Raw genomic sequence first — 18,986 nt, 5'->3', positions numbered from 1 at the left:
CCTCTTAAATCAGGATCAGGACTGTGTCAGCACTCCAGCCCCAGGGCTGTTCCCTGGGGCCACTGAGCCAGAGGGCCTGTTCTCCACCTGGTCCTGCAGCAGGACAGGGAGTGCAAGATCTCAGGAAGGGGCCAGCCAAGCTCTGTACTCTACCCAGAGGCCACGTCTGCGCTCACTGCTCAGAGTGTGCCCCTCCTGGGTTTGGGGCTGTGGTGGGGCCTCAGAGCTCTCATCACATCCCATGCCCACCCCCCCAAAGGGCCCATGTGACTCTCTACTGCACCGAGGACACAACCCTCCTTCCCAGTTGTAGGCACCTGGCTTCTGTCTAGTGGCTACTGTGGGCCAAGTACCTCAGCATATTACCTCTTTTTATCCCCACAACAGTCCAATTTGGCAGATAAGGAAACTGAGACCTAGAGAGGGTTTGGGGCTGCAGCAGAGGCGGGGAAGGGGGAAGCAAAGATGGCTGAAGTCACTTTTCAGTGAACTCACTGGGAGGCAGGACCACAGGGGCTGAGTGAGGGATGCAGAGAGCTGGGTGTGAATACAGGGAGCAGAAAGGTGCAGGGTGACCGAGGCTGCAGAGGTGGGCAGGGTCACTGAGGGCCAGGCTGAGGGGCTTGGAGAGCTGTCCGAGATGTGGCATTTGAAGATCTGGCCTTATAGCATGAGCACACTAGGTCACTGAGGGGAGGTGCAGGAGGGCGGGAGAGGTGGGGAGGAGGTGGTGAAGCTGTTGGAGGAATCCAAGAAAGAGAGATGGTGCGGCTGGGTCTAGCGGGTGGAGGGGGTGCGAGAGAAGCGAGGATCAGCGAGCCCTGGTGACTGATGGGACGAGGCGATGGAGGAGAAGGAGGAGTGATGACATGGTGATTAACATGCATTGGGCACATTGTATATGTACAGCTCAGTAGCAAGTGTTTCATACTCACCATTATGCTTGATCTTCACAACACCCTGATGATGTTGGTACTATTTTTATCCCCATTTGACAGATAGGGACTGGGGCTCCGAGGGGTGGGATCCTCGGAGGAGATCACATAGCTAGTCCTCAAGTCCCTGGGAGTGACTGTATTCAGGCTTTTCCCCTGGGTGCTAGGCTACTGGTGTCCACCAGGGGGCAGAGAGAAGCCAGGAATTCAGGCGCTGGCTCCATGTTTTCCTGAACTTTCTCTTAGCCATTCTTTGTGGTGAGAGATCTTGGTGATCAAGGGATCTGACCCCTATTTTGCACTTTACAATAGGATAAACTGAGGCTGGGAAGGGATAGTGACCGACCCAGGTGGTAGAGCCGATCAGGAGCAGAAGGGGAGCCAGAGCCCAACACTCCAACTTCCCAGCAGCTTTGACCCCCGCCCTAGAGTCAGGTGACCTTCCACCCCTGGGGGAGACGGTGGGCATGGCTTCTGGACTGTGGCCAGGGCTCTGACCTTAGCTGTGAACTCCACAGACACCCTGGCTCCACACAGCCCACGCTGCCCTGCGCATAGGAAGGATACAGCTGCCATTTCCTGAGCAAGGCTCATCTCCACCAAGTCTACCAAGTTCTTTGTGAAATGGGGGGAGTGCCTCCCTCCTAGGACTGTTGTGAGGATCCACGCAGAGCACTTAACACAGAGGAAGTTCTCAAGAAGTGGGGGCTGTGTCATTGTTCTTATTGTTGTTGCTGTTTTTCATTATTAATAGCAAGTTGCCCGGCAACTAAGGGAGGCAGATGTCATTTTTGCCTGTTCTCCAGAAGGGGAAGTGAGGCTCAGAGTCCCACAGCCAGTGAGCAGTGGATCTGGGGATCCTGGGACTCCAGGCCCTGGTGCCCACACTTGCCTCTGGAGGGCCTCTTTCTTTAGACAATTCTTTTACTCATTCATCTGAGCAAGTATTTGCGCAGGATACACTCTGATCTGGCCCCGTAGTGGACAGAGGGTGCCACGCCCTGGGCCCTGAGGCAAATGACAGGGAGTGGAACCAGCAGATACTGAGGTGGGCCAAGCCCAGAGCCTACGGGCTCCCTGGGTCTGAGCAGTGAGCACAAGGGGCAGAGAGCCAGGCCTGTGGGGGCAGGCTCAGTGCCACCTCTGCCTGACCAGGGCTTGCTTATCTTCCACATAGAATCTCACGTTAGAAGTCAGAGCATCTCCCAGACAGCATTCTGCCGTCTAATAGCCTCAGGGCTACCCACAGGACTGGGAGCTCCCTCAGCCAGGGGCTCCAGGGCCAGAGGGTTCTGCCTGGGAAGAAGGCTCCTGCCAATGGTGTGGGGGGGCTGCTTCTAGGACATCCCTCCTGAGTTCTTGCCCTGCTGTCTAAAGTTGGTTCAGGCCAGTGGAGAGGGGCCATCCCTGGAATGACCTCCTTTGTCCAGCCAGGGGACTATCCAGGTCAGAGGGGCCAGGGTTTGGCGTGGGAATCAGGGCTGAAGGTCATGGTTTGGGGATTATCCTAACAGGTGTTGCCCTTGCAAAAGACAGCGCACGTTGGGTCTGCACAAGCTCACACAGATGAGAAGCCAGTGGGGCGTAAAGTCCAGTCCCACACTCTGGTCCACTTGGCACCGCTGGGGGCCCTGGAGGAGGGCTGTGTCCACCTGGAGGAAACAGCTTCTTTTTCTGAATCATCATAGGCACTCCATGGGATGGCAGTGGGCCTGATGGCAGCAGTCACTAAAGCACATCGTTAGGGGAAGGCTTGATGCTGGCCTGGGCCTGGGAGTTGGGCCTGGGGCTCCCGGGCCAGTCCCCGTTTGAACGAAAGAGTTGCAGTGAGGTGGTCTCTTTTCCAGGTCTATGCCCCTGAGGTCTTGCTCACGAGGAGGGAAGAAAGGAGAAGGAGCTAGTCATAGGCTGGCCACCCCCTCAGGAGGCTGGGCCTCTTCTCAGAGGAGCTTCTGGTGCTTTGCTCAAGATATGTCCAACAAGAACCACACCACCACTCCCGGGGGCGCAGAGTCTTCTCCACTTTTTATTCTCCCAGCCCCCTAGTCCAGATTTACGCCACCCAAATATCTGCTGGTGATGATGGCCAAATTCCTCTGCAGGGTCACTGGTTATTCACCAGAGACACATCTGTCCAGTCTACACCTCTGACAAGCCGTTGCTACGAGACGGACCTCCCGGCTGGGGCGATTCCAAGCCCTAGAACCGTGAAGCCACCTGCCCCGGACACCACGGGGGAGAGCTGCAGTAACAGGAAGTTCCAGCAGCCCAGCAGAGGCCCTAGGTGGAAGTAAGCCTGGAACCCACGCGGCAGGCGGTGTGATGAGGGCCTCCCTTGGGGACGCCCACCCAGGGCAGGGAGGAAGGTGTTCCAGGCTGGGCAGCGAGGCCTCTCTGCAGCCTCCTGAGGCCGTGTAAGGACCCGGCCTGGCCTGGCTCGGAGGTCAGATTCCTCAGCTGAGGAGCTGCAGGCACTAGGAGAGGCAGCCAGTCGTGGCGGGAGGACTCCTTTGTTCCAGGTATTTTCTCAACGGTGGGGCTGGGCTGCCTGCCAGGTGCCAGGGCGCGGCTCTCGCCTCCCGCCGCACAAGCTGCTTTGCCGCCAAGCCCTGTCCCTGGCTCAGCAGCTCCTTGCCGCGCTTCCTCTGCTGGGCCCGGCAAAGTGAGAGGCCCGAGCTGTGGGGCAGACAGAGTGGGCCGGGCGCCCAGCCCACCCGGCCTCATGTCAGCACTAGGGACTCACTCAGGGTTCCTCGTGGTGTTTGGCGTTTAGAACTACATTCTTCCAGGAGAATGGGTTAAAAAATATAAAAATACAAACTTTTGCTCAACAAAATATGATAAAACTGCGAGTTTGGACATAGGTTCTGTCTAGATTTGAATCCCAGCTCTACCACTTACCAGCTGTCTGACTATGGCAAGTTACTTAACCTCTGTGTGCCTAAGTTTCTTCATCTGAAAACTAGGGACGATAGTTGTACCTACCTCATAGGAATGTTAGGAGGATTGAACAAGTTATTACACATAAAGCTCTGAGAACAAAGTGTGGGACACTGTACAAGCTGTGGGAGTATCTGCTGCGATCATGATGTTGACATTAATGGGGATAATGTTAGTCAAGACTCTTGGTTGCACAGAATAGAAACCACTCAGGCCAGCTTAAGCAAAAGAGAGGAATTTAATCCAAGTCTTCAGAAGTGTCACATGGAACCCAAGGGTAGGGGGCAACCAGGCCTCAGCAGGAATGAGAACCAGGATTTCAAAAGCCATTGAGCTTTTCAGCAGGAAGCTTCTCTTCCTCTCTGAGCTCACCATTCTCCACTTTCCTGAACACATGGTCGAACATGGCTCTCAGTCCTCAGCTCAGGTGACCAGCAGAAAGGGACTGGCATCTCTGAATCCTAACAGCAAAATCATGGGAGGGAGACCCAGTGTCCCGTTTGGGTCATGAGCCGAGAGCCCAGCAACTACGGCTGAGGAGCCTGCCAGGAATCCCGGCCTGTGGGCAGTCTAGTGCCCAGAGACAACAGCATGGGCTGAGCAGACATGCCCAAGAGCATCTGTCTACTCCAGGGGTGCTCTGGAGGGGGTCAAGAGACTTGTGCACCAGTCCTGGTGTTGCCTCAGGGAACCCCTTACGTCTCTGAACCCTTCTCCTCTTCTGTTCACTCAGCTCTTTCCTTTATCACAGCATTAGATAATATGTACTATAATTATTTCTCTGTCTTCCTCACTAGATTGCGATTTTCATTCATTCTTTGACATAATAAATATCTACCAAGCACCAGCCATGTGTTAGGGATACAGAGATGGTCCAACTCAATGCTTGCTGCCCTCCGGGAGGCTCAGTCTGGCTTTGCATGTAGTCGTGTGAAACAGGTCAGCCTCAATGCCCAGTTCTGCCTAAGTTCAGGGGCTGGGGACTTTCTTTCCCACACCATTGATACTCAGTGTCAAGATCCTACCTTTTGTTTTATGAGGTTTATAAGGTTCCTGAACTGTTACGAAAAGAGGGTATCCACAAGAAATGGCTCAGATGGGGCATGGTGTGGGTGGGCATCTCTGCTGTTGGGTTATTCGAGGGCAATAGCAGGCAGCTGGCAAGAGGACATCCCCAGCAAGTGAAGAGCAGAATAGTGACTGTGGCTCCTCAGCACAGGAGATGGCAGTGGACCCAGGGGGCCAGGGACGGTTACCGATGTTGGCTTGGCTGTCATAACACGAGCTGGCCCTGCCGCTGGGCAGGCTCCTGATGCGGACTCTGCTCCTCTCCACGTCTCTGATTCCATCTCAGACCACTCTGAGCTCCTGCAAGATCAAGTCCTGTCCCTGTTCTCCACCTGAGTGACCCCTAACCAGCCTTCCCATGAGCAGGACGGGCCAGGCACCCTGCTAGGCTCTTTCTAGCCCACTATGAAGGCATAAGCTTTACACCCTGCTTCCTTTAGAAACATTCCTGTGGGTTCTCAGAATCCCTTCTCTCCATAAAGCCCACCACTTGGCTTTCACTATCAAGTCCATGTGGGTGTCCACAATGAAGCCTAGTTTGGAAGTTGAAAAACTAAACACAGGCTTTTTTCCCCCCTTTCTCTTTGCATTTGTACTATAAAAATATTAATTCTTGAAGGCAATGTGAATGACTTGGGGGAGGGTCACATACAAGGAAGTGTGGAAAAGCAAAGCACAAATATTAGTATTTCAAGATGTTTTCCTCCTACACAGATCACCAAATTACTGGGAAGGCAACAAAATAGGTCTCTAGTTTGGGTGTGCAGTGTTCCCAGAGCTCTGGCATGGGGTGAGAGGAGACAGCAGAAAGGCCTGTGCAGAGGAGGTGATATTGAGCTGAGCCTTGAAAGGATGAGTAAGAATTTCCAGGGAAATAAGGGTGTGGGGAGAGCATTCCAGACAGCATCAATGGGACCGAACGAACATCGAATGACGGAAGAAAGGCTAATTGTGTGCCAAGCACTGTTTTAGGAAGTACTTTTAAGATACTAACTTAATCATCACAATAACCTCAGAGAGCCAGATTTTTAAAAAGATGGAACTGAGGCACACAGTGGTTAAGTTATTGGCTCCACAATTCACATATGGCAAGTGCTAGAGCTGGGATTCAAACCTAAGTTTGGCCCAGAAGCTCTATAGCCCACACTGTTCTGTCTTGAGGAACTGAAAGTAGCTTTGTAATGGGTGGCGGGAAACTTGGCTGAAGGAGTGAGCAGAAAGACCACACACCTTGTACTCCATCAGGAGCTCCGACTTTATCCTGATGGCAAAGGGGAGTCAATAAAAACTTTTAACCAAGAGAGAGGCACACAAGGTGTAATTAGAAGGATAAGGGGGGGCTGGCCGGATGGTGTAGTGGTTAAGCTCCTGAAGGGCTGCCCTGTCCCACTGGTCCATCTGAAGATGCAGTGTAGTATATAAGCCAGTTTAACTCAAGGTATACCTGGGGACAACCAAGGTGTTTCTGACAGTGGCAGAAATCACTCCGTGGAGTTTCCCATGCGTCACAGTGAACATTCAAACACTGAACACAAAGTGCATGGGGTAAAAGTCATATATCACTTAAACAAAAACAAAGCCTGCTCGGCCTGTAGAACAGGTGGGAGCTACGGCTTGATGGCAGATGAGATCATTCAGGGCCTGTGGCCTAAGAGAGCAGGCAAATCAACTTCTCTAGGGTGGGCAAAGGAAGGGACAGAGGAACCCTGACATGCCCGTCTTACATGCCACGGCTGACATACAGTGAGAATTCAAAGGATGCTTGGTCCTTGGATAATTGGTACTTTATCTTCTGTTGAATATAAAAAAGCAAACAAAGAGAATGTGGAAAAATATGTGTACCAAAAGAAAAAAAAAACCACACACCAGATACACGTTTATTATCCAAATAACTGAATTAAGTGTGTAAGTGTGAACCCGGAGTCTACTCAGAAAGGGCTGACACTGTAAACAATATGAAGTTATCTCAGAAAAATGATGGTCTCACCAGTGAATAAAATAAATGCAAGTTAATTACCTTAAGCTAACATTGTATGCCCATAAAACGCGAAAAAACAAAAATAGGTGACAAAGCCCTAAGTTGATGAGGCTGTGGGAAATAAGGGCACCACCACAGATGAGAGTATGTGGCCACACAGGAGAGGAGCTAATAATGTGCACGCCCTGGCACACGGGTCCTTGGGTTGCACCTGAAAGAAATCCACTTAAGCAAACATGGCGCTTTTAATAAGGAAACAGCGGCATCCAGGAACGCAAGGCAGCACCTTAGCCCTCGGGAGGCTCAGAAACCAGGAGCCTCTCTCCTGGTCTGGGTTTCCCTCACATATCTGCTTCTTTTCTCCCGCTTTGCAGGTCCTCCTGCCACGTACTCATTCATACAACCAATATTTATTTTGTGCATATGCCCAAACATCACAGTTCCGTGTTCCAGTGTACCCAGGAAAGACGGTGTTGCAATTTGAAATTCTTGGGAGCAGTCTGACTGGCCTGGCCTCGGGTCTGCTCTAATCAGCTAGGACCCAGGGGGATGGGGTATTTCTTACCTCTGAGGGGGTTGGAATCTCTGATCTATTTTTCCAGAAAGGAGCCTTCATCTCTCTGTAAATTAGTGAACGTGATTAGATAAGCTGGGGAGGGGATGCCCCAAGGCAGAGAGACAGCCAGCATTAACCATTAACCCACCCAAAACTTCTGAGCTCCAGCCCCTGCTTCCGGCCAGAACATTACACTTTTTCCTGCTTCCACAGTGCACATCCCTTTCTGCCTTACAGCCCATTCTCCACCTAGCAGCCACACTTATCTTTTATCATGCAAATCAGAGTACACTCTTCCCCTGCTAAAAACAAACAGACAGAAAACCAAACAAATAAAACCCTCTTTAACTCCTTCCACTGGCAATTAGAATAAAATTCAAAATCCTCACCGTAGCCTATCAGGCCCTACCTGGTCTAGCCCCTGGTTACTTCTCCAACTTTATCCTTTACAATCTCCCCGACATTCACTCTGCTGGTAGCCACACTGGCCTGGCTAGTCCTCAAATCTGCCAAGCGCATTCCCGCCTCTGTGCAAAGGGCCTTTGCACTTGCTGTTCCCTCTGCCCCATATTTTTGCACAGTGGACTCTACATCATTCAGGACTCAGGTGACGTCACCTCCTCAGAGGGTCTTCCCTGCTGTCCCATCTAAAACAGTAACGCCCACCTCAAAACACACACAACTCTAGTTACTCTCTGCCTTGTTTTTCCATTTTTCCTTCCTAGGACTTAATACTTGTTAAAGCTCTCTCATTTACTAGTTTATTTTCTTTCTCTCCATATTAGAGCATAAGCTCCATGTGAGCAGGGACCTAGTCTGTCTCACTCTCCGATATCTTCCCAGCAGCAGCACTGTGCCTGGCACTTAGGCGACACCAAAAAGCACTCTAAGAGAAGCCTGAACGCTTTGGTTTCAATGTAACAGCACGAGGCGGAGCAGCACGGAACTTCAGAGCCTTAGCGCTGGAGCAGGAGCGCCTGGGGCCACCAGCTTCCTCACTTCCTACCTGTGCAAACTTGCACAAGGCGCTGAACTGACCTGTGTTGCAGTCTCCCTGTATGCAAAATGGGGAGGATAACAGTACAAATCCCATGGTGTGGTTTGAGGATTAAATGAGTTCACACACGTAAAGGGTTTACAAAGTGCTTGCCACAGAGTAAGCACTCAACGTGTTTTCAGTCATTATTCATTATTAATCACTAGTCCAGTCATTCTTGAATTCTTAAAATTCACCTTTCATTGTTCTTTCCATCCGTATCTCCTCTTTTATCTTATTTTCATGTCTTCATCAGTTTCCTCTGTGTTCTGGGACCATCTGAAATTTGTTTTCTTTACCAAGTCGATCTACTGTGTTCAACTTGGCATTCAGGGCTTCCATGTGGTTTTTAATTTAATAGCCACATTTTTAAGCTCCTCTATATTTCCTTATCTCAGATTATTTCATTTGCAGAATTGCTGATGCTGAATTAATTATGTACCATCTTTTTGAAGGCTACTGAAACATCAATCAGGAATTGACTACATTTCCTTCTCTTCCTTGCAACAGGTATTTTTCTGAGGCAGGCAGCTCCTCTAAATCTTTGGAGAAATGGTAAACCACCCTCTTTGCAACTGCAGAATATTCCTTACTTATCCTGATGGAGGGACCTCTACCCCAAGGGTGACCAACCATCCTGGCTTGCCCGGACTGAGGAGTTTCCCAGGATATGGGACTCAGAGCTAACACCAGGAAGTCCCACACAAAGCAGAGTTGGTCACTCTACCTCCAGCTGCAGACAACGTCAAGGAGGAGCTCTGTCATACGGGCACAGACGTTCCTCCATACCTTTCACAAAAGGAGGAAACCATTTTCTGGTACTTACAACTATTAGCCCCTTCCAAGTAGCACTTAAACACATTCAAGTCTCTCAGAAATAAAGGAAAGCAGCTTCCTTCCACTCCAGGCCTCCCTCTGGCGACCACGCTCTTTCCTTTCATAATTTAAAAAGCTGACCACACGCACTATGGCCACTCTCTCCTCAAACCACTGAGATATGGCTTCCATTTTCTAACCACTGACTGAAACCTCTCTTACCAAGGTTACCACTGACGTGCTCATCACTAAAATCCACTGAAGGCTTCTCATTCCTTGGCGGCCATGGCCTCTACGTGCTTGCCTGCTGATGACGCCCGTCTCAAACCTCTTTCCATACAACCTCCGTGACCGTGATCGCAGCCTCCTGGGTTCTCCCCTCTCCCTCCTCAGTTTCCAATGCAAGTTTCTCTTCCATAATTGTTGACCTTCCTCAAGTTCTGTTCTAGGCCTTTTCTCTTCTCACTACACCTCCTGCTTGAGTGACCTCATCTTCCACAGCTTGAAATATCATCCGTGCTGAGAACTTAGAAATCCCTATCTCCAGCCCAGAATTCTCTCTGGGCTCAACGTGAATATCCAGTTCCTTTCTGTACTTTCCATTAGGGTTCTCCATAGACACTTTAATCTCACCAAGTCCCAAACTAAACTCATCCTCTGCCCTCAGCCCACAATCCTGCTCTTCTTCCAGTGTTCTCCATCTTGGCCAAAGGAACCACCATCAATCAACTGCTCGAGTGAGAAACCTGAGCCTTATTCTTGGCCCCTTCTTTCCCCTCACCACCAGTATTTAACCAAGCATCAAGTCCTGTAAGTCCATCAAGACCTGCTGCACACTTTAACCACGCCCCTGCCTCTAGACTGTCTCCAGCCAATTCAGTCTCCGCATTGCACCAATGAGATCTCTCCAGGAAACACATCCCATGTTGTTTTCTCAGGGTTAATGGTTTACAGGGCTCTCTATGACCTGGTTCCTGCAGACCTCCCCAGCCTTTCTCCTTCCACTCCCCTACCTGGCTCACCCTATTACTCTTCCTGGTGTTTCCTTAGAAGCCAGTTACTCAGAAAGCCTTCCTAGACTCCTCTGAACTGAGTCAGGTACCACCCTGCACATTCCCCAAATATCTCTACTACAGCATCTCTATCATAACATAAATATATTCACCTTTCATATGCTTCTCCATTATATATATCTCTATTATCCATTGAAACAGTATGAAAGACGTGAGCTCTTTGAAGACAGGCAGTGTCTTGTTCACTGATATATCTCTAGCACCTAGAATGGTGAACAGTAAGCATTCATTAAATCTGTTAAATAAATTAACAAACAGCTGCTCCTGATTATAAAGCTTGTATCTGTTCATTAGATTAGGCTCCCAAAGTCCTCTACTTGCCTTCATGTTAGTCCAGTCCAAGTTATCATGCACCTGAAGAAAAGGACAACTACTTTGTTGGAGTGCTCATCCCAAAATGCTAGAAGCAGCATGGTACCGTAGAAAGAACACAATTCCTAAGCCAGGAGACCAGAGTTTCAGTTACGGCTCTGCTACGCTTTATGCTACTGTGGTGACCCACTTAACCCCTCTGGGCCTCAATTTCTCCATCTGAGAAATAAAATGGCAATCTAGATCAGTGATTTTCAAGGTGTGTTCCGCAGGGGAGCAGACTGAATCAGAGGGTTCAGAGGCCTCTGTGACCCGCCCAGACCCCAAGCCACTCTGCTTCGATCCATGTTATATATTGGAGTTCAGATAAGGTTTCATTAGAGGAAGAAAACAAAAGGATACACAGCTAAAATAAGTTTGAAAACAAGTGAACCAGATGATCACTGACTTCTCTGCATCCTTTACATGCTGACATTTAAAACAATTGAAAGCTACAAGTGTCACTATCAAAACGGTAGTTTCTCAAAACCATGTGAAGATTCTGATTGTGAAAGTCTGAAGAGGGTGGGCTGGCACTTCCATGTGCCATCAAGAACCCACTGGTTTGGGGCCGGCCCAGTGACGCAGCGGTTAAGTGCACACATTCTGCTTCGGCGGCCCAGGGTTCAGACCCCAGGTGCGGATGTGCCACTGCTTGGCAAGCCATGCTGTGGTAGGCGTCCCACATATAAAGTAGAGGAAGAGGGGCATGGATGTTAGCTCAGGGCCAGTCTTCCTCAGCAAAAAGAGGAGGATTGGCAGCAGTTAGCTCAGGGTTAATCTTCCTCAAAAAAAAAGAACCCACTGGTTTTCCTGTAACTCTACCTCATTATGCAGATCTATAAGGACACACAAACATTTCTAGAAAGATCTCTATCCCTCAATCCCCTTGATATTAATAAGGAAGCTCAGGCCAAAGACATAGGCCTAAATGACTTTCAAGTCTTGCTTTCAGGCGGCTCATCACCCCATATCTGGTGGCTCAAAGGCTGATCCCAGCCTCACACCTGAGAATGCACTGTCCTACCGGCTGTGCGTAGATAGGGCCTTCCTTTTGCAGGGGAAGTACTCAGTAGTTAGCATGTGCCACCAAAGGCTGTAGTCAGAGGACCCGGGCTTCTCTCCTGATCTGCCACTTACTGGCCCTGTGGCACTGCTGTGGACACCTATTGTCTCATTTTTAGCATCAATACCATGCCCAGCCTCTTTCTGAAAACTGGTTTTCCCCCAGCCCCCTTCTAGTCATATGGTTCTATAGGGAGTTGCCATGTTCTTAGGTGACTGGCTCTCCTGATTAATTCAGGGGAAACAACAGAATTCAGCTCTACTTGGAGTCCTTTCTTGGGATTTTATTTATTTATTTTTTTTTGAGGAACATTAGCCCTGAGCTACATCTGCTGCCAATCCTCCTCCTTTTGCTGACGAAGACTGGCCCTGAGCTAACATCCGTGCCCATTTTCCTCGACTTTATATGTGGGAGACCTGCCACAGCATGGCGTGCCAAGTGGTGCTATGTCCGCACCCGAGATCCGAACCAGTGAACCCGGGGCCGCCAAAGTGGAACATGTGAACTCAACTGCTGCGCCACCGGGCCGGCCCCACTTTCTTGGGATTTTTAAACTTGGGGCTCAGGTCCACTTCTTCACAGCGTGGAAAAGCTATAGGATGAGAGGTGTGGAAGCTTCCAATGATCATTTGAAGAAAACTGGTTTGCATGAAGGAAAAAAGTGAAGTCAGTATGCAGAGAAGAGAAAGGAGAGGCAGAGGCAGTGCTGGCAGTGCCTGAGTCACTGTGGCAGTTGTTTCTGATGCCCAGCTGCATGACTTGCCCTTCAGGAGGGGCTTGGTTGTTCAACTTGTTCCATGAGCCAGTAAATCTTTCTCTATACCTAAATTAATTCAAATTGGCTCTTAGCCCCTTACAACTAAACTGACACCAACCCTACATTAAGTCACTTAAATAGTATGAGTCTGTTTCCTCATTTGCAGAAACTACTTCAAGATTTTTGGCAAAGACCAACGAGATATGTAACTTTGTTAAAACTGTGCTACGCTACAAATGTGTAATGAATGACTATGATAGATGTCTGATGATGAAGACAATGGCAAGTACTACCCAGGTGGAGTTTAGACTTAGTGTAAGATCACCCCTGCTGCTAGAAAAAGAAGTGTGTTGCTGACTAGAAGGCAGTAACTCCATAGTGGATACCCACTGCTGGTCTGTCCAGTTGCCCTCCCCTCCTGCCAACCCACACACCCTACTTCCGGGAATCACTCCACCTCCACTCAATCCTTTGGTTTCCATGGGAACTGCCCAATTCTTTCAAGACTCCATCCCTAGCCTGGTTGATGGACCTCATGGTAAGCATCAGACCCAAGCTGGGGTAACGAATCCCTTTCCTGGGACTTTTTTATTTGTGGCAAAATACACATAAAATTTACAATCTTAACCATTTTTAAGTGCACAGTTCAGCAGTGTTAAGCATTTCACGTTGTTGTGCAACCAATCTCCAGAACTTTTTCGTCTTGCAAAATTGAAACCCTATACCCATTCAACAAGTCCCCAGTTCCTGGCAACCTCCATTCTACTTTCTGTCCCTATGAATTGGACTATTTTAGATACCGTGTGTAAGTGTAATCACAGTATTTGTTCTTTTTTGACTGGCCTATTTCATTTAGTGTAATATCCTCAAGGTCCATCCATGTTGCAGCATGGGTCAGAACTTCCTTCCTCCTTAAGGCTAGAATAATATTCCACTGTATGTATATACCACATTTTGTGTATCCATTCATCTATCGATGGACACTTAGGGGTTATTTCTACCTTTTGGCTACTGTGAATAATGCTGCTATGAAAGTGGACATACAAAAATCTCTTCGAGACCCTGCTTTCAGTTCTTTTGGACGTAAACCTGGAAGTGTAATTATTGGATCATATGGCAATTCTGTTTTTAATTTTTTGAGGAACCACCTCAAAAAAAAAAAAAAGCCTGGGGCTTTGCTGCTTTTCTGTCCTTGAATTTGATGAGAGACCTCAGTAACCCTATCTTACACTCATCTTTCTGCTTAAGTTAGTGTTTGGCTTGTTTCATTTGTAACAGCCAGTCTTAACATAAACAACTTAGCGGAAAAGTTAGTTCTTCCGGAATCTTTTTTGCTTTTTCTTGTGCTGATTCCTTCTTATAAGTAGATGGGATATAAATGATCTGTAGATTTAAAAAGCCCTAAAGGAATGCCCTTGGGGAAATGCAGCCTAATGGTTACGACATGGGTTTGGAATCAGCCCAATCTGGCTTCAAATTCTACCTCAACAAATGTTTACTGAGTGCCTTTCGAGCACAGGCACCCATAGGTGCCAGGGATAAAGCAGTTACAACGGACAAAAACCCCTGCCCTCACAGAGCCTTCTTTCTAGTATTCAGCAAATATTTGCAGGTGTACTCTCTGCCAGCCACAATTAAGAAGCTTTCTGAATATGCATGCCTGTTTATAAAATGCAGATAACAAAACGCCTTGCCCATTTGTTTGAAGGAATCACACAAGGTAACCATGTGCCTGACACACAGCACGCACTCAGCAAAGATGAGCGACGGTTCAGAGATGTGCCTGGCAGGATCAGCCTCAGGACCTATTGGGTGTCCATTGTGTGTCCCACATTGTCTTAAAAATACAACTCACATCTTGGCAGAATTTACTCTCCAACGGGAGCAAGAGACAGCTACAGAAGTGTTCTGTAGAAGAGTAATAAGGAGGTAGAAGAATACGGTGAAGAAGAACACAGATTTTGGAGCCACCTACCTAGTTTCAGATCCCAGTTTGCCCTCAGGAAAATCACTTAACTCTTCTACTCGGTTTCCTCAATCGAAAAATAGAGCTAATAACAACACTGACGACACTACCTCATAGGGCTGTTGTAAGGACGAAATGAGTCATTACATGTGAAGTACTTAGAACGTGCCTGGCAGTCATACTATAAAAGTACGCGCTAATACTATTATAAACTGCTGAGAGAACACACAGGAAGGAGACACTAAGCCTCCCTAAAGGAGGCAAGGAAGCTTTATCTAAGGAGAGGACAGCAGACCGGACCTTAAAGGACATGTAGGAGCTCACCAGGTGAAGAGTAGGGGAAAGGGCATTTCAGGTGAAGAAAACAGTTCAAGCAAATGAGCTAACCCATGAAGAAATCATATGCATTAAAAAAATAACAATAATAACAACTAACAGCTGAAGCCTGGCTGGGTGGCAGATAAAGCTTGAGGCACCGTTTCTGGCCATCAGCACCCAACTGGTCAGCACCCAACTGGTGGACCACCCAACTAGTCAGTTTTAGGCCACAGTTCGCCCTGATAACTTTTGGGAACTGTCACTATACCATAAACCAACACTTTAGTAGCATTAACAATTTTTACCCAATGAAACAAATAAATCCAATTTATACCTACCATTTACTGGGCACTACCGTGCGAAACACTATGCTGTTTCAAAAGGACCTTGTTGACTCCTTATGATGTCCCCTGGCATGGAGGTAACAAGCCCATTTCATATATGAGGAAGTTCAGGCTGCCTGAGTAATTTTCCCAGCGTCACACAGATAGTCATTAGATAGGCAGGTGTTCCACTGCAAGTACAAATAGCAGTTTCCTTTCTTTTTTTTTCCACAGAAAGTCCAGAAGCAGGTAGTTACAGCCCTTAGTCCGGCTATTTCACAATGCCACCACAATACCTTCTATCCTTCCTCCCCACCATCTTTGGAGTGTTAGCCATTGGCCTTAAGCCTCATTCAGTCTCACATTCCCTATAATGTTTTTTTATTCTAGTCTTAAATCCCACCAGCCAAGATTTTGTCAAGCTTTACTTTTTGAAATTTTTCATAGGTCAACTCATACAACTCACTGATTTCACAGATGGGGAAACAGAAAGATTCGCCCCTAGCAAGCTACCAGGGCTAATTAGTTAAACCAGCCTGGAACTCGGTGCTCTTTCCATCATGCTAATTTAGTGGAAACTGCAAACTGCCCACCAAAATCTGTTCTCCTATTCTTTCTTGGCACATGGCTTGACTCTATTTCTCAGTCTCCTCTGCAGGTAGGTGTGGCCATATGACTAAGTTCTTGCCAATGAAAGTGAGCAGCAGTATGCGTGCCCCTACAGGGTCTAGGCCTTAAGGCATCAGATGTGCCTCCTCCCTGCTCTTTTTTTCCTTCTGACTTGCTGGAACCATTGATGACCCAGCTTCAACCATGCAGGTGATGACCCCCAGAGGATGGAGAAGCCACACGATATAAGGAAGCTGTGTCCCTGAATGACCGCTCAGAGCAGAGCTGCCCCACTGACCTGGACCGCTCACTTCAGAAATGTTAACTCCCCTTGGAGCTGCTACATGAGAAAGAAACTTCTTTGTTCTTTAAGCCAGTGTATTGCTGAGTCTCTTTGTTACAGCAGCTTAGCCCTTTACCCTAACTAATACAACCAGGCAGCTTCCTTTGTACATATTCAGAACAGCTTTACAAATGACCAGTGAGCCATCTTTTTAGAAAATAGCCCTAACCGCCCAAGTAGGTGATAATCAAACACTGAAATTCCTTCCTGTGGCTACTATCCCAAGATTTCTTCATCCTGGTTAAAGGCTATTTAACAATTGAAACAGAGCATTTATGTAGAGACCCACTTAGCTTTTATGCTCTCCTGCAATTAATTCAACATATATTTGACTTTCTAGTTGCTGGGGATATACAGACAGTCTACTGCATTCATTAAAGCTTGCCTTCTAGTGGTTTTTTCCTTTTCTTTTTTTAATGTTGTGCTGTATGTTTTGTTTTAAGCAGAAAAATCCTCTTTGCAGAATGTGGAACCGAGGCTAAGAATGCGAATAATTACTGAGAGTTACAAAGGATCACACCATGCACCTAGACTATAAATGAAGTGCTCTCTTGCTTAGCCCTAAAAATCAAGCAAAATATTTTAAAGACTAAAGCTCCAGCTCTCTTTTCAGAGTCAACGTATTTCCCAAACAACGCTGTCTGAACTGCAAGAAGTGTCTAAAGCCTAGTCAAGATTTTTACTTTATATGTTAATTCTCTCTAAGTCTGAGGAAAAAACGTTTTTACTGACAGAGGTGGATGGACCTGACTGCTTTCTGAGTGTTGGAATTCCTTACCAAAGCCATTTAGATGACACTGCTATCAACTGCAGACTCGGCACCTGGACTGAAGGGCTCCGCTTGTCTGGGGAGGAGCTGAAGCCAGATGGGACAAAATGGCATTCCTCACCCTGACTCCAGGCTGAACAAATAGTCCAAAGCTGGTCGCTACGCTCCCTTCCCTGCTCTCAAATGAGATTTGGTATGAGATCTAGTAGTTGAGTGAGAGAGGGAACCTGTCACAATTTGCTGTGACTGTGGACCATGCATGTTTTGAGCCCCAGTTTTCCCATCTGTATAAGAAGGTGCTAAGAACCCTCTCATCTCCACATTTATGACAATCACTAGGAAGAACTCCTTTCCTTCCCTATGCTCAACAGCAAAGTCATCCAATGGGAGCAGGGAGAGAAGGGGAAATCTGCTCAGGGCAGTGCCTCCGACCAGGCACCAAGCAGAAGCCTACTGAGTGTTCTGCCTTCCCCAATCTCTGCTGCTGGCACAGGAATTCCACCTTGCTGAATTTACAGTTTCTAAGAATAGGGGCAAGGGACACAATGACAGCACCTCACACTTGCTAGGTGCTTCATAAATTTTAGGCACTTTGGTTTTTTCTTTCAAGAAATTCCTGATTTCTAACTGCCACAGAGAGAGAGCGATGAGCTCAACAAGAAGTTGCTGCTCTAGGTACTTCAGTTGCAAGGATTAAAGGCTTTCTGAGGTACGATTGTTAAAACAAGTTTCTTTCTGCTTGCACACTGAAACTTTTTTAAGCTAAAACATATTTAGCAACTCGAGTGAAGAGCCCTTCAGAGAGACCAAGATTCCTCCATAGAAACAGTCAGCTTAGCACGGGACTCAACAGCTTGAGCTCTGAACTCTGCTGGGTTCACCTCAATTCCAGCTCTGCTGGTTACTAGCTGGACTCCTCTGCTGAGCCTGTTTCCCCAGTGGTTAACAGGAAAAGAAACAGACCTCCCTTCCAGGGCTGGGGGAGAAGATAACGTATATAAAAGGCTTGGTCCTGCTTGACTCATGGTAAGTATTCATCCCCACTTCCAGTGAGAACATGTGGCTTCCTTACCCCTTAGCTCCTGAAGTAGTTAATAAAACTGATGGGGAAAATTCTACTATGTTAAATGTAAACAACAATATGGGGTGGATATAATAATAATTTCTTCTCTGACCAGAGAAAAATTTATTCTTGATTCAAATCAGTGAAAGGTTCAATAAAGCTCAAAGGGCCCAGGACATCCTACAGCCTGGAGGAGGAGGGGGAAGAGAAGCCACTGAAGTCTTGTTGAAAATCCCTGCTTTCCAGGTCATGTGGTGCCACATATGCAGTCCCGGCACCAGACATAGCATCGTGCCGTGCCATGCCACGTGCCTCAGCACATGCCTCCCCTCAGCACACGCACACACTCCCACACACCAAGGTAGGGCAGCTCCTCAGATTACTTGCCCTTACAGCAAGTGTCCTTTCTTTGCAGCCCTTATCACAGCTGTAATTCTCTAATTATTTGATCAATGGGGACTTTTTTGATCTCTACTGTACCACTGGAGTCTGGCACAGGCCCTGGCACACCGTAAAGTCTAAAATATCTGCTGGCTGAATGAATGGGCTGGCTACAGCTTGAGAATTCCTCAGAGGCTGGTTTTGGCCTAAAGTCTGGCATCTGAATGAAGGTCAGTACACAAAGGTGAGTGAACTCTGCTTATGGCCTGGGGTCAACTGGGGGACCCCAGGGTGGGTGGTTAAAGCCAAAAATATAACAGAGATGGCAGGAGAAATCCATGCATATCCAGGTATTGCCAACTTGTGCTATATGCTATCTTTTGAGAAAGGAGAAAAATAAGGATATATATTTGTATTCGTTCATTTTTGCTTTAAAAAACTCTTGAGGGGGCCAGCCCCATGGCATAGTGGTTAAGTTTGGTGCACTCCACTTCAGCGGCCCAGGTTCATGGGCTCAGATTCTGGGAGTGGACCTACACCACTCGTCAGCCATGCTGTGGCAGTGACCCATATATAAAGTGGAGGAAGATTGGTACAGATGTTAGCTCAGGGCTAATCTTCCTCAGCCAAAAATAAAA

The 18,986-nt window shown here is 47.8% G+C and overlaps 1 protein-coding gene and 1 long non-coding RNA gene across 4 annotated transcripts in view; both read right to left on the bottom strand.

Moving 5' to 3' along the window:
• The window catches only part of TRIT1 (tRNA isopentenyltransferase 1), a 79,643-nt gene that overhangs the window by 16,970 nt on the left and 43,687 nt on the right, over nt 1-18,986 (bottom strand). The window lies entirely within an intron of this gene.
• Nucleotides 6,807-10,629, bottom strand: LOC106782808 (uncharacterized). The gene is made up of 2 exons (XR_001380139.3): nt 10,495-10,629; nt 6,807-7,541 (listed from the first exon to the last, which is right to left on the bottom strand). It is a non-coding gene; the product is annotated as an uncharacterized lncRNA (long non-coding RNA).

This window comes from Equus caballus, chromosome 2 (genome assembly GCF_041296265.1).
Source record: "Equus caballus isolate H_3958 breed thoroughbred chromosome 2, TB-T2T, whole genome shotgun sequence".
NCBI lineage: Eukaryota > Metazoa > Chordata > Mammalia > Perissodactyla > Equidae > Equus > Equus caballus.
This window is presented reverse-complemented; position numbering and strand designations above follow the sequence as displayed.